Consider the following 14746-nt stretch of genomic DNA (forward strand, 5'->3'; position numbering starts at 1 on the left):
CAAATTTATATAAGTATGCCAAATTTCAAGCCAATCGGACTACTGAAGATGGGTCAAATTTAGCTTCCAAGATTTGGCCAAAACAAATAAATAAACAAACAGGGCGAGCTAAAGAAAAAAGCTTGTAAAAATCTTTTATTTCGTTTAACGAGAATATTGCTAGTAGAAACAAATACTTAGCTTCCTTCTAGTCATCATGTCATTTAAATTTCAGCCATTACGATGATAAAAGAAAGTAGTTTCGTATAACAACAATGTCCATTCGAAATTAAGACGAACGATTCTTACCCACGTCAGAAAAAGCCGCTCATTTAGCCGAAATTCGAACAAAAAGTCAAGAGCTGATAATGCTAGGGCTAATGTGAAATCGATGATCGGACGGACATGACTGCGCTGACAGACGGACGGCCAGACTGATTGTGCTTAGTGGATAAACAGTTTTTTATGGCTTGGTTGAATCTTTGTGAGTTTTCGCTAGATTTAAGTCTGACGGACGCAAAAAAGATGAAAATAACTGTCTAATTACCAGCAGAGATGAAACGCAAAAAAAGCATAGCGAAATTATAGATGACTGCGATGATTACCGTAAGGTTGGGATACTTTTGCTTACTGGAGGGTAACTTTGGCCCATATGAAAACCGCATAAAGAAGGGTCTAATAAAAATAGAAAAACGTAAGCGGTCAGCTGACACCAATCACATGGCAATGTGCCTTATCAATGAACTAAAACAATTTCTTTGCTCACCCGCAACCTTATGATAGCTACGTTTATGCAGGAAACGTGTGTTCGTACAGTTCCTCCACTTCCACACTGTAAGAAGACACACAGATTACACAAACTCATCTATCACCACCTCCACACTAAACTGACGCATTATGTGCCATATTCTCAAAGCAATAATAAGACCTGGACCGAGTTAATCCCAATGGCTAAAGTTACCTTTCAGGGCCAAAGTAACCCGATCCTATAGTACTTACCTAAAAAAAATCTTTTGTCTCATTTAATGCCAAGTTCAGTTCTAATACTTGGAAGTTTTGAAACCGATCTTCCTCAGTTTGAATTTAAACTACAAAATTAATTTCAAGACAGTCCTATCGCCGACGAAGTTACATCAAAATTACTTAAGCATTTAATTTGAAATTCCAAACAACTTGCCTTCTGTGTCCCTAGATCTAGGAACTAAGTATTCAACTTAGTTTTGGTTCGAACTTAGTTGTGGACCTACGGATACTATTTATTGCTAACCACTGAGAAATTACAAGACATAAATAAGATATAATTACAGCAAGCAATATTGAAATTACGTCCAAGTCTTATTCGACGACCGGACGGCCAAGTGGTTAGAGAACCTGACTACAAAGCTTGAGGTTCCAGGTTCGATTCCCGGCCGGGGCAGATATTTGTATGAATAATACGAATGTTTGTTGATGTATTTATCCATATAAGTATGTTTATCTGTTGCCTAGTATCCATTGTACAATCTTTGCTTAGTTTGGGACTAGGTCAATTGGTGTGAAGTGTCCCATGATATTTATTATTATTATTATAATGTATTTGAATATCAAAAATATTCTGTTACTCATAAGTAAAAATACGTCAGATTCTCGCAAAACTTGCTCCGAATGCAGCGGCAGCACAGAGACTCTTATTTAAGGTGAGAATTAGTTACCTGAAAATCTAACCAGTTTGACATTGCTCTTGAGTGTACTGTAAAAACTAGGTACTACAATTTTCAATTATCGTCACCTCAAATGCAAAACTTCACTCAATAAATACTTGACTGCTGGTTTTCAAAAATTTTATCGAAGGCTGTGAATAGATAGAGAGAACTACTCATATAGTACAGTTTATCACTCGCTCGCACTAATCAACCCACTAGACCTAAACACAATCAGCATCCTCTGTAGCCATCATTCTCTAGTGCAACGTATACTGGCTACGGCTCCAAGTGGAGCCAATGGCACAATAGACGCGACAGAGGCGCGACAATCTGACTAATAACTACGAATTCACTCGTGACGTCCGTGACGAATGCTCTGCGTGCCGTGTGTACTTGGCTTTACGGTTAGTCACGGAGCTTAGGCTGGAGTTGCTACAAGCTTTATGATGCTATTCGTACCGTATCATGGAATTTAAAAAGTGTGTTGAAAACTAAAAACACGCTTTAACGGTGAACCTGCCTGACTGCTCCATCGTCAGAGCCTGGAGACCATTCTTGGCCAAAGAACACCCCGAAGTCTATTACAACAAGCCAAACACGGCTAGATTACGTTGTTCTGCCTTGGGATTCCAGTGCCTGTCTTACTCACACTTTAGAACCAGAATACTTTTTTTGGTCAAAGTACATCCTGAGACGATTTTAATAAGCTCAAACAGGTTACAATGTTCTGTCTTGGAGTTGCAGTTCTATCTTCCGAATCGATCATCAAAATCAGCTCGATGGTGACATTATCATGTATTTTCATCAAATCTACACAATTGCCAAGTTTCGTGTCAATACTACAAATAAGAAAAGGATGAAAATCAAGTTCAAAGATTCCTTTACATTTTGCAACATTTTAGAGCCTATTTTGGAGGGCTTTGGGAATAGGTGATGAAATCCGAAAAAATGGATATATTGTAGAATAGCATCAAAAAGTAGGTGGAATTGAGTTTGAAACTAAACAATCTGAGAAATCAAACGTATGTAACGAGTACTTACATTTTTAATTAACTCTTTGTTACAAAAATTACGACATCGTGCAACTAACCTAACCCACATGCTTATATGAACAACAACAGCGCGGAATCATAATTCGCGCTCGCTTCCGACCACCGGTCGCCGCCGCGTGAAATACTAACAAACGCTTCCGCTGTCCGCTTTGTCTGTGCAACTTTGTGCTAGACGTGTATGAGATCTGAAAATAGGTAATGTAAAGGAGAATATTCAAATGAAAGATAGAAAGAAAGAAAATGTTTATTCGGCAATATACATTAACTTGTAGGTAACATACATCAGGTACATAACTTAATGTTTAAGTAAAGTAAACTTACAGCTAGCCGAAAGGGCTGTCAGCTCAGCAATGCTGAGGTACGGAACCACAGCACTGATTATCAGCTGCAGCCAAATAAAGGAAAGAAAATAAAAATGGTGCATACCTATTTGACACCTTGAAAATATGTTATACATTATGTGCCGCCTGACGGAGATTCTAAAAGGGATAAGTTAGCCTTTGTACATAATATGTAAATGACTTAGGAGAGGCTGAAAAGAGACTCTTTTAAGGTTGAAGACATTAATTTCTCATAGTGAGAAATACATTTATTTGGAAAATATTGAATACATGCAAATAATTGAACAGAAAGCTACGAGTATTATCAGTTTTATACCCATCTTTACCCTCCCGTACTCTTTCTGAAAGGAGTCCTGTGCCCTGCAGTTGAGAAAGAAATTCAGAAATTTATCAAAAAAAATTGAATTCAGCAATATTATTACAGGTCAATATTAGGGTTGAAATGTCGCTAATCAAATAGGTTTAAATGTAACACTGACAAAGTAACAGTATTACAGCAATGTCATTTGACTTTAAATTGAATGAATCCACGAAACAGATAAAAAGTTAAACTTACAAAGACATTTTATATTGCTGTTTCGGTATCGCATAAAGTAGACCCAAGTTTTTGCGTTTTATGTAAAGAACTCCGGCATGACTGCAGTTCCTTGCATTTCATTTATTGCCATATTTGCCTGATACAATGTGATACGTGATATTCGTAAAGCCTTTGGGCTGTCAACGTATATTTTATGAATACGAAGAATACGAAATTGTCTCAATTCGCTATGGACACGAACGTAAGAATATTTGCAGTAAAGAATTTTTACGGGTAGTTGGATACGTAAAGTTAAATTTCATAGCAAATTGAACTGTCAATTTAGTTTGGAAAATTCATCGCTGTTAATAATAAGTAAACAATATGGGTTTTCAGGTGTAGTATTATTTTAATTTGAATTAATTAGCACTTACGAAGAAATAGTCTCATCAGATTTATTCTTCATACTTTTATTGTTCTATAAAACTTCAAATTACAATCATGAAATGATAAGAAGCCCGAAAGGTGCAAGAGTGAAGCCAATATAAATCGAGAACATGGCAGACACTTGATACCATATTTTGATATTTTGTAATTAAAAACGTTGTCAACAACAGTTAAACAGTCAGATACTTAAGACTGCTTCAAAGAAATACTCTCTAGCTGTCCTTAAAACCTAAATTCCGTAACCTAATTCTGCGTTACCATTGGAATTGTTCAATAGCTCCGGGGAAAAGATTCGCGCTCAATCCGGTAGAGTGGGAAACAATAGGTCCGCTGTGAGCGTGACGTGTGGCTTCCTCTCAGAACGGCTAGAGTGTCCGGTACACACAGGCGAAGGAAATTAAATTAAAGTACTGAAAGAGGATGTTAGAGACGAGTTTAAAATGTATAATTTAAGTATTTGTGAATTTAAAGTTAAAAGGTGTAACATTTTGTATACTGACGATCGCAGTACTTAAAAATAAGTGGTTATACTTTTTGTTTTGATAAAGATAGACGCCTTATATTCAATCATTGTCTACATGTTATAAACTCGTATAACATATAATAATATAATGTAATATATAATACATTTGAAATCAAATCAAAATTAAGAAATGTGTCTGAAAAATAACATTTACTATCTGGATTCAAATTCCACTGATTTAATTACCATTATTTTTCATCAAATTTAGATCCTAGCCAATAAAATTCATCAAATAAGTTACTTTATTTGTCTTGACTATGCTCGACTTGTCAATTATGATTGGTTTTTGGAGTCTTTTTGTATTTTTTATTGAAACTCCAAACAACAACAAAAAAAGTGACACAATATGAGTTTCAATAAAAAATACAAAAATACTCCAAAAACCAATCTTAATTTGATTGCTTAATAGCGACATCTCTTGACTGGGTGAGCGTTTAGTTCCAATGGAATGTTTGAAAGTTTCTCGTTGAGGGCTAAAAACATAGATGTCGCTAGTGTTGCTGCTTAAGTGACTAAATAAGAAACAAACAAGCTGAGATATGTGGTACATAGGAGAAATTCGTGTCTGTACTCCTGTCCAGTGGTAGTGTAGGGGTATAGCACGCAGCACGGAATGCTGAGGACCTGGGATCGATTCCCAGCGCTGGTCTCTTTTTCTGGTTTTTCTGTGCATCTATGTTTCAGTTTGTATTTTCGATACGACTTGACTATGTTATATTTTTTCTTAATAAATGTATGAGAATTGTCAATTAGTCAAAGTTTTGTCACCAATTGACTTCTCCAGTCATATTTTATGCAAGTATCTTTGCTAAAAATTTGAAAATCACAATATCTACATGTCTTCATTTTTGAACTCCATGGAGCCTGATAAAATTCGGGCTCATATTCGATAAAAGTACAAAGTAGTATTTAGTAATCATTAAAATCTCCTATACTCGAAAGCAACCGCTACTGCGATATAGTAAGCTATTACCGTTAAAAGAAACTACCCGCCACTAAGCGGGTAATACAGGCCCATAGCGGATTATGACCACGGAGTTACTTTGCTTAACGTCCGTATTAAAAGGAGTTTTTGTATTTACTATGAACGTTTCTTGGGGATATTTAGGCGTTTGAACACCGTTTAAGCTGGTTTTTGGTGGTTTATGAGAATCATCGGTGAGAACGTTAAAATGGACCCAATGAAATTGATTTTTTTATTATCCAAGCGTTTTTACTCAAAGAAATCTGAGATTTTTAGCGCCAATTTTTTTCGATTTATTTGGATGGCATTTGAACCTTTATACCTTGGCTCATCGTGCCAAAACGTGCTACCTACTACAGCCACATTGCTCTTCACCAACCCATTCAAAATTATTGATGGTACATAGTGGCGTGCGGTGCAATCTATCGAAACTATTGTAAGTTACGACTCTTGCGTTCCAAATGCTACTAAAAAGTGATAATACTACTTCTGTTTTTTATTTTATTTTTCCATTAGTAACGTTTGGTAAAGTGAGAGTATAAAGCAAAAAGGATTTTTTGAGATCTGTACGGGAACTAAATCCGCATCTCTTTGGTTCACCGTGCCCTTTCGTGTTTTTACAAAATGTTATACCTAATCACAAATTTTTATATTAAACGTTACAGCTTTCAGAAACTATTTTTTTTATACCTTCGTAGATTACGTAGTCATCATAAGATTCAGGTGAGATAATCATGTAACTGTATAAATAAACGATGTAATCGACAATGATGACAATGAAGATAATTTTGTTTGAAAATGTTTTGCTATTCAAAAGATGCGAGAATACAGCCGATCGTATCGTAAGAGCTAAAATCTTTTTCGTCGGCTACTTTCCATTTTAAGCTTTCAATTATATGGCAATTAGTGCGTACAGCTTTAGTAGTCTTTAGGTCTTGCCGATTACTTTTTGAGAACAAAGTTTTAATTAACCTTTTTTTTTCAGAATACTTATTTTTGATTGGTAGATTATTATTATGGTTCTTACTTTCAGCTTTGTCTTCATGAAATCGAATTTATCAGCATAGTTTTTATCCTTTATAAAAAAAGGTATATTAGATACAATAAAATGAACTAAGCTAAAACTATAATAAATCAAAAAATGGACCCTGCGGCATGGTACCAAAGATGCTGGCAGCATTTCCCCGCTGGATCGCAAGTTATATGATAAATTTCAGTACTGACTTTGTATAAGCTTTGTATTGTTTAAAAATAAAACATATTTCGGTAAAAAGATAAAAAGTACCATCCTTATAATGAGATGCCATAAAAATAGCATTAAAATTTTGTAAAAATAATCTAAATATAAAATAAAGAACTCAAAGGTTGACTGGCAGATATATCTGCTGGGATAAGTCTGCCTTTGTACTTAACACTTTACTTTTTTATGTAACCTTTTTGTTTTTCCTTTTTGTACAATAAAGAGTATAAAAAAACAAACAAACAAGAAATAGTAAACATGTGAGACTTGTAAGAAGCAACCAAAATAATACATAGAAAATAAAAAGCGGTTAGAAAGAGATAGTAAGTCAATAAATTCTTCCACTTTAACTTCAGCTAAAACGATAGCTAGCAAAATACAAAGGCAATGTCTTAACAAGTTCAAACTTTGTATACACTTTGATTCCAGTTAATGTCGATACATAGCCTAGGCTTGGCTATAAAGCCTGTAAAGTTGGTATCAGCCGAAGTTTACACATCATTACCTCAGAATTGCTGCTCAGAGCTACGCAGTGGACCGCTTTACGCGAACTAATACCTACCGAAGTGTTCGATTGTGGAACTACGTTTAACTAGCATTTGTGTGTGAATTCGTCCGTATAGAATTGAGTTATAGTTAACAGTAAGAAAAAAAGAATCTTTAGCGGTTATAAGAAATGACACCATGCATATGAGTTCGAGGACAATTTTAGAAATATAATTGAGATATCTATTAGTTTAAAATGTTTTTTAAGTAGGTAAAGCAAGTTCGTAATTATCAGTTGCGTCTTAAAAATACAAGAATGTGACAGTTTTTCAACTTATAACTATTATTGCCAACTTTATAACATACAAATAAAACGGATTTTATAAAAATCTTCATTGTAGTGCATATGCTAGAACTGGTGACAAAATTGACGGTGGACCGGAAAATTTTCTCGCGTACCTATATTCCATCAATTTCTTGAGAAACATTAAAAAATATGGAAGAAGAAGCTGATGTCCAGCAATATGACTACTATTAAGGGATGATAATTAATAAGTGGGTAGTTTAGCCTCCAGATCTCCCACTCACCGTACGAAATACAGTAGCAAAACTATTATTTCACGCCGGTATTCTGTGGGACTGTGGTACTAACCCGGTCGACCTGGCCCATTCGTACTGCAACCAGCAAGTGATACTTCCTGCGTGGGATCAGAGTTTATTGAGAACCTCACACACCATAGTGCTTCCTTCACAGGTATATTGTAGGTTTTTCACAATGTACTCCTTCACAGAAAAGCTCATGGCAAACTTCAAATGTAGTAAACTCTGGAAAACTCAGAGATGCAAGGGCGGGTTCGACCTCGACCTTCTGCTTGAGAGTCCATAGGTCCAACCACTACGATACCACGGCTTTGTTATTCTCATTTACCCACATCCAATTATGGAAACTGTCAAGTAGTATTGCGTAACGACCTGTTTCCATCTTTTAAACAGAAGGGCCGTTATAAAAACCCAATATGACGGCGGAATAACGACTATTCTTTGACGGGTATTGTCTGACGAGGTTGAACTCTCATAAAAGAATTCGATACCTTGTCTATTGAAAAGCTTAGTTCACTAAAATGATAATGAATGATGAAAAACGCGTTGTTTAGTGTGTATCTGGGGGCTACTACGAAATTCGAAAATCGAAGTTCGTATCGTAGTACCCGTCCTTCTTACTCTCGTATTAAATAATATTAGCGTCAGCGTAGTAAAGGGCATGTTACTTTGCTGTTTATATTTGGGTAAGGTATAACCCCCTGGTTCACCATCCATTGATTAATTTTATTAAACGAATAAATGTGATGCCCTCTTTGTTTGTTTTGTTAGAATAGACGGAGACGGCATCACATTTTATCAGTCAAATAAAATTAATCAAATCAATGTGTGGTGAAACAACTTCTTTAGTAAATAAAATGATCCAATATTATGCAAGACAGTAGCGTCAAACAAGTTTCTCGATACTAACGCCATCTAATGGCAATATTATACCTGCCAGGAAGCCATCGTATCATAACAAATTATCTATAGTTCTGCTAAAACGATTGGTAACTCTTTATAAATGATATTAAAATTATGTCATGTGTATTGATGGAGAGAGCGATGCTAGGGGTTTCTTCGAAGAATATAATCCGAAATCACATTATCTGACAAAGAACGAAAGTCACCGACGTTGCTCAGATAATTAGTTCGCTGAAGTGGCGTTGGGCTGGCCACGTCTGTCGCGGGACCGATGAACGGTGGAGTAGAGGAGTCCTCGAATGGAGACCACGGACGGGAAAACGTAGTGTAGGGCGCCCTGAGGCATGGTGGACGGACGACCTTAAGAGGGTCGCTGGCGGCGGATGGATGCGAGGAGCTGAAGACAGTGTTGTGGCGCGCCATGGAAAAGGCCTATGTCCAGCAGTGGACTGCTGTAGGCTGATGATGATTATGGTGATGAAACAAATATTTCTAACACACGGGTTTAATGTAATTTAATATCAAACCGGACAACCGCAATCGTTTTCACCACTTCTTTTTGTCACACGGCATAAGATAAGGGTACACATACAACGAGATAGCGAACGCGATCGCGTACATCAGCACGATAGACAAAACGGCCGCAGGTTAATTTTTAAGTAACTGTAGTATTCTATTTTCAGTAGCATTGAAATTATTAAATAATTAGTAAAATTAGTTGTTTAACAAGTGACATCGCAGTTTAATACTACTATACAAATCTACGAGTAAGAGTATTAGTATAACTCCAAAAAAATGCAATCGATAGTAAAATAAAATAGCCAATTCAATGTTCCTTGTGTCGCTGTAAAATTACCTGCGCACCAAAATATTATGTATGTGTGAAGGCACTAAAAACAAAAGGACATCAGCGTCGAATCCAGATAATATCCTAAACTAAACTAAAACAATACCATTTTTGTCCGATAAAGTTAGATATTCGTATCTATACGGCCTTATGCCCGAGCCCGATGCATAAAGTTTTATGTGTCTGATTGGTTACTTTTATTGCCCGCTGGGAAGCAGACCGCCTTATCTGTACCTGCCATGCATGGGTGTGCCGTAGCTTAGAATAGACAATTCTGTTTATACGCCAAAAACGCTTGACATAATTCGCAATAGTCAGTGGTGTGAGTGACTACAGCCTGTAAAGTTTTATCTTTTGCTATGTAAAATTTAAATTCGTTTTATTTGGAAAACGCTATTTAAGTTATATTACACATTTTTGACAGTATTCGCAGGGTGAGGATATTAAAAAAAGTTTCATTACTGACATCTTCAAATTTTTTAAGCGTTTCGGCTATGTGCTGGGCTGAAAACTGATTTAAAATTCAAATTCAGTTTAAATTCAGCTGTTTTTTGCTAGTTTTCAGCCCACAGCCTAAACATCTAATACATAATTTTTAAGATACACACTCTTTTATGGCAGGTAGATTTAAGCGAATTGATAAAGAAAACGTTTCAAAAAAGTATCCATACATTCAGATTAAAAATTACTAATGCTGCAATGTATTAACGATATTAGCGTTTGTAACGCGGCGTTAGAAGCATATAACGACAAGCTACAAAGTATTCTGTATATGTATTAAGCCTCAGTGTGGCTATCATTATTAGGGTCCAGCGGATAAGCAACATTCAGGGAAGCCTGACCCCACAATTGATTTAATCTTTTATACTGCATGAGTTTAGTTTTTATTCTACTGTAGGGTTTTAGTGCCAGCGCTATCTTATTCTATAGTGAAGGATTAGCCGTAGGCTGGCTATACCATAAACCCTTACTTAAAATGGATTACGTAGGATTGTGCGTAGTCAGTAGCAGTACCTAAACTATTTTCTTGGTTCTTCGATGCTTAACGGCTTGATTTTTCGATGCGAAATAAAATAGGTGTGTTAATTTGATGGAATAAAGGCTATCTATATTAAATTATTGTTGTCTCTCTTATAATACGTTAGTATAGTATAGTTGTATATTAACCTGGATCTTAACGGTCTTTATGGTCTTTTTTGACAGGAAAAAAAATATGGTGCTACCGTCAAATACTTCGCATAAGTTTGTCGGACCAAGTTTTAAAAATAGCTCATTAAACGTTTAACAAGCCCAAGCCTTCTCATTCTGAGAAGAAGCCTGGGCCCAGTTCAAATTCAAATTCAAAATTCAAATGATTTATTCAGTAAATAGGCCGCAATGGGCACTTTTACACGTCATTTTTTAAACTACCAGCGCTTTCGGAAAGACCATTATTGCCAAGAAGAATGAGCCGCAAGAAACAGTGGGACGTAAATGGGCCAATCAACTATTTTATCGACACTTTGGGCGTCTCCTGCGTTACCAAAATTGTCTCTGGCGTTACCAAAAAATCGTACTTCTAACAAGATATTTCACGGTTTAATAGGTTGATCTATTAAATTACAGAAAAAACATGTTTACTTACAAAAATCTGCAATTGTTTGAAAAATGTCGCGGACAGTTTAGTGTCGGTAAAAAAGGTGATTGGCCCAAATAGGCTGGATGAAACGTATTATAAAGAAAGTACTTACCCAAATCTGATAGTCTGATAGTATTTACTGACAAGCAGCGCAAGGTAAGAGCAAGGTTAGGTATGAAAATTGAATAAAACATTAATCTCTCAAAGTAAAAAACTGCGCATAGGTACAGTCAACGTCATAACTAAGTGATTATTTCTGTACCTTGTAGTACTACCATCAGTGGTACTATCTGATGATACCATGGTAAAGAAGGGCGGATAACGGTAGTCCAACTTTTGGAACTACACTGTGATAACGGTAATGGGACTTTTGGGATGAAAATATTAGTGCCACTTGTTCCATGGGACTACTCAATGGGACTAGTGGGATAGACACCTTTCAGTCGTTACACAATTTCGTATGGCTTTTCAAACATGACGTTAAAGTGACAAGGTACGAATTCTCTTATTTATGACGTTGACTGTACTAACGGTAAGCCAATTTGAGTACCGTAGGTTTGGGTAACTTTAGCCTTGAAGGATAATTTTAGACTTTGGGAATTACTAGATCTATGTTTTATTATCTATATAAATAAAAATGAATCGTAAAATGTGTTGCTAAGCGCAAAACACGGGAACAACTGGTCCGATTTCGATAATTCTTTTTTGTTGTGTTCGTTACTATCAGGAGAAGGTTTTTATGGACGAAAATAAAGAAAAAATACAACGGGGGCGAAGCCGCGGGCAACAGCTAGTTGTTTATAAAAACAGCACATTGCTATGTGATTGGCGTACGCTGACCGCTCACGTTTTTCTGTTTTTATTAAATATCCCCTTCATTATGTGGTTTTCATAAGGGCCAAAGTTACCCTCTATACTGGTTCAAAGTACCCCAACATTACGGTACAAGGTTCTGATCTAATACTTTGTTTTATTGACTACTACTGCACAATCGTGGTCTATACGACTTGACTCTATTAAATACTGTTTGCATCCGCGATTTAATCCAACGGAGTCCGGGGTTTGGTTCCCGCTTAAAGTCGAATAGGCCGGAAATCGATTGCTTTGGGAGCTTCACGTTCGAATTGTTGGCGAAGGCCACTGATGGGAGATTGCTGGATGTGTCTTATGGTACAATTAATAACTAAGCATTTTACTTAATTTAGCGCATAAATACCCAAATATAATGTAGGTAATGATGTATTTGCCTACATCGTACGTAAAGATATCATTGCCTACATTGTAGGTAAAGATACCTTTGCCTACAGTATAGGTACATTGGGTATGTTAAATTCCAAATACACATGAGAGTATGTAAAGTATAGATAGAAGATTAGGTTAGGGGGTACTACCCGCTAATCGCGATTCATATAAATTTCTATTGTTTTCAGGTAAATCATCACAACTTGAGGTGATCATTCATATTTGTAAGGTATTCGCGGTTATGAAGTTTCAACATAAGGGAATGAAAGAAAGAAAGAAAATATTTATGCGTGACAAAAATGAGAAGAATGAACAAAAAAAAAATAGACATAAATGTCACGAAATGCTCCCACATCAGCAATCTGCCGGTCTTGGGAAATGCTTCTTGCTTGTTCATTCTGTAATAAATCATGCTTAAATAAAAAAAAACAACGACGTATTTAGGCTAAAGGGAGATGAAAATGGTGAAGACGATAATGATAATGCTTCTCATACCAGTTAATTTCCTGTCTTACCTCCTAATAAGAAATGAATAATAACAGTGCAAGCACACTGCCACACAAACTAGAGACAGGGTTTAAAAGAAAAGTGATAGTTGCAAGACAGCTTTTGCACACAGACTTATATATTTCTATCTGCGCACTTGCTTTCATATTAAACTTTTATGCTAAAGCCTAACCTAACCTATCCTAATCTAACAATTTTTCAGCCCTTATCAAATTTAAAAACGTGAATCTTTTCTAAAAACGTGAATTCAGAGTCACTTCCATTTCCAGTAAATCCGCGCGTCCGGCATTCGGAAATAACCCGCTTAATAGATTCGCTTCGGCTCACAAGTGCGCTGACAACCCGCTAATCTATTTATGTGGATAACTACTACGCTCGTCTGCCAAACACATTATAGCCTTTTGGGATTACTCGGGTAATATTTGTTGAGAGACGAAAGATATTAAACATCGTTTGAAGACAGAGTATGAGCCACTAAGCTCTGCCAACGCTAGATGCTACGCGTTCTCTTTGCCAAAATACGTCAGGCAAGGATCACCGTTGGTCAGACAAAATGTAGTTTTGTTTTAGTAAGCGTATGAACTACAATTAATGAATAGATTTTGTAACTTAGAACCCAAGGACCCTAGACATATGTAATTAAACGACATTTTTGTATCTACTGTTGTAATTTCATGGCAAACCATCTGTTCTAACAGAACTAAATACTAAGAAAACAGGCTCTTAACGGAAACAAGCTCATAATATATTTACGTGTAATGCGTCCTGTAAGCTAAGTGTAAGTTACAATTAAGTCACAATATACAGGGTGAAATCTAGGACGTAATACAAAATTAGTGTTTCGTGCTCAGTTAATGCTGGGTAATATGATGCATTAACTCTTTTGTTCAAATAAGTCCGACGAAAGTTGCGGTTTCCGTACATTGTTCATGTTTTTTTTATTTAATAATGTATAGAAACCACAAATTTATTAAACCACAGACTTATATCAACAAAAGAGTTAGTGCATTATTATTTAAGACGCGATCGAGTTGCAAGAAAAAGTGCTACTAACTTATTAACTAACTTCAGTAATGGTTCATCTTTTTAGTTCTTACACTTTGTATACAGCGTATATTTTTGATACTACCTCAAACTTTAAGGGTAGTTAGTGGAGACCCTAATAATCACATTTTATTATGTTTTAGTAAAAAATTAATTAGCACTTAATTACGCTCTGATAGTTAATTCTAAATTAACAATTTGTTTTGATATCGGTTCACAGCACTTAAATCTTTGTCTGGTTACAGTTTGAGGTAGTATCAAAAATACACGCTGTATGTTACTTTTAAGATTACCATACCATTCTAATTTAACACCTGAAGCATCCTGAAGCATCAATTTTTCCAAAACACTTACCTGTAACAAAAAATACGCGTTAAAAAAGGTATTCCATCATCGAACACTCAATCAGGTAATGGCGTTCCATTAATTTGTATGATTCGTCTGCATTCATTTGTATGATATGTACATGTGCATGGTACATTTCATGTCAATGTTGCAAGTATTAATTGCACAAAGTTATGATGAATTTATAAAAGACCGAAATTAAATGTTGAATATTATGCAACTACTCCTGAACAGTATTTCTATTTATCCCACTTTATAATATTATACATGCGAAAGTTTGTAAGTCTGTTTGTTTGTTTATTTGTTTGTTACCTCATCACGTCTGAACCACTGAACCGATTTAGTTAAAAATTCGGTACCTATGCAGATAGCTTGAGTCTCTGGGAAGGACATAGGATAGTTTTTATCA

At 35.8% G+C, this 14746-nt stretch overlaps 1 protein-coding gene across 12 annotated transcripts in view; it reads right to left on the bottom strand.

Moving 5' to 3' along the window:
- Nucleotides 1-14746, bottom strand: part of bru3 (CUGBP Elav-like family member bruno 3) — a 1256451-nt gene that overhangs the window by 734124 nt on the left and 507581 nt on the right. The gene's annotated exons all lie outside the window — the stretch shown is intronic.

The sequence above is a fragment of the Choristoneura fumiferana genome, chromosome 10 (genome assembly GCF_025370935.1).
Source record: "Choristoneura fumiferana chromosome 10, NRCan_CFum_1, whole genome shotgun sequence".
Lineage (NCBI taxonomy): Eukaryota > Metazoa > Arthropoda > Insecta > Lepidoptera > Tortricidae > Choristoneura > Choristoneura fumiferana.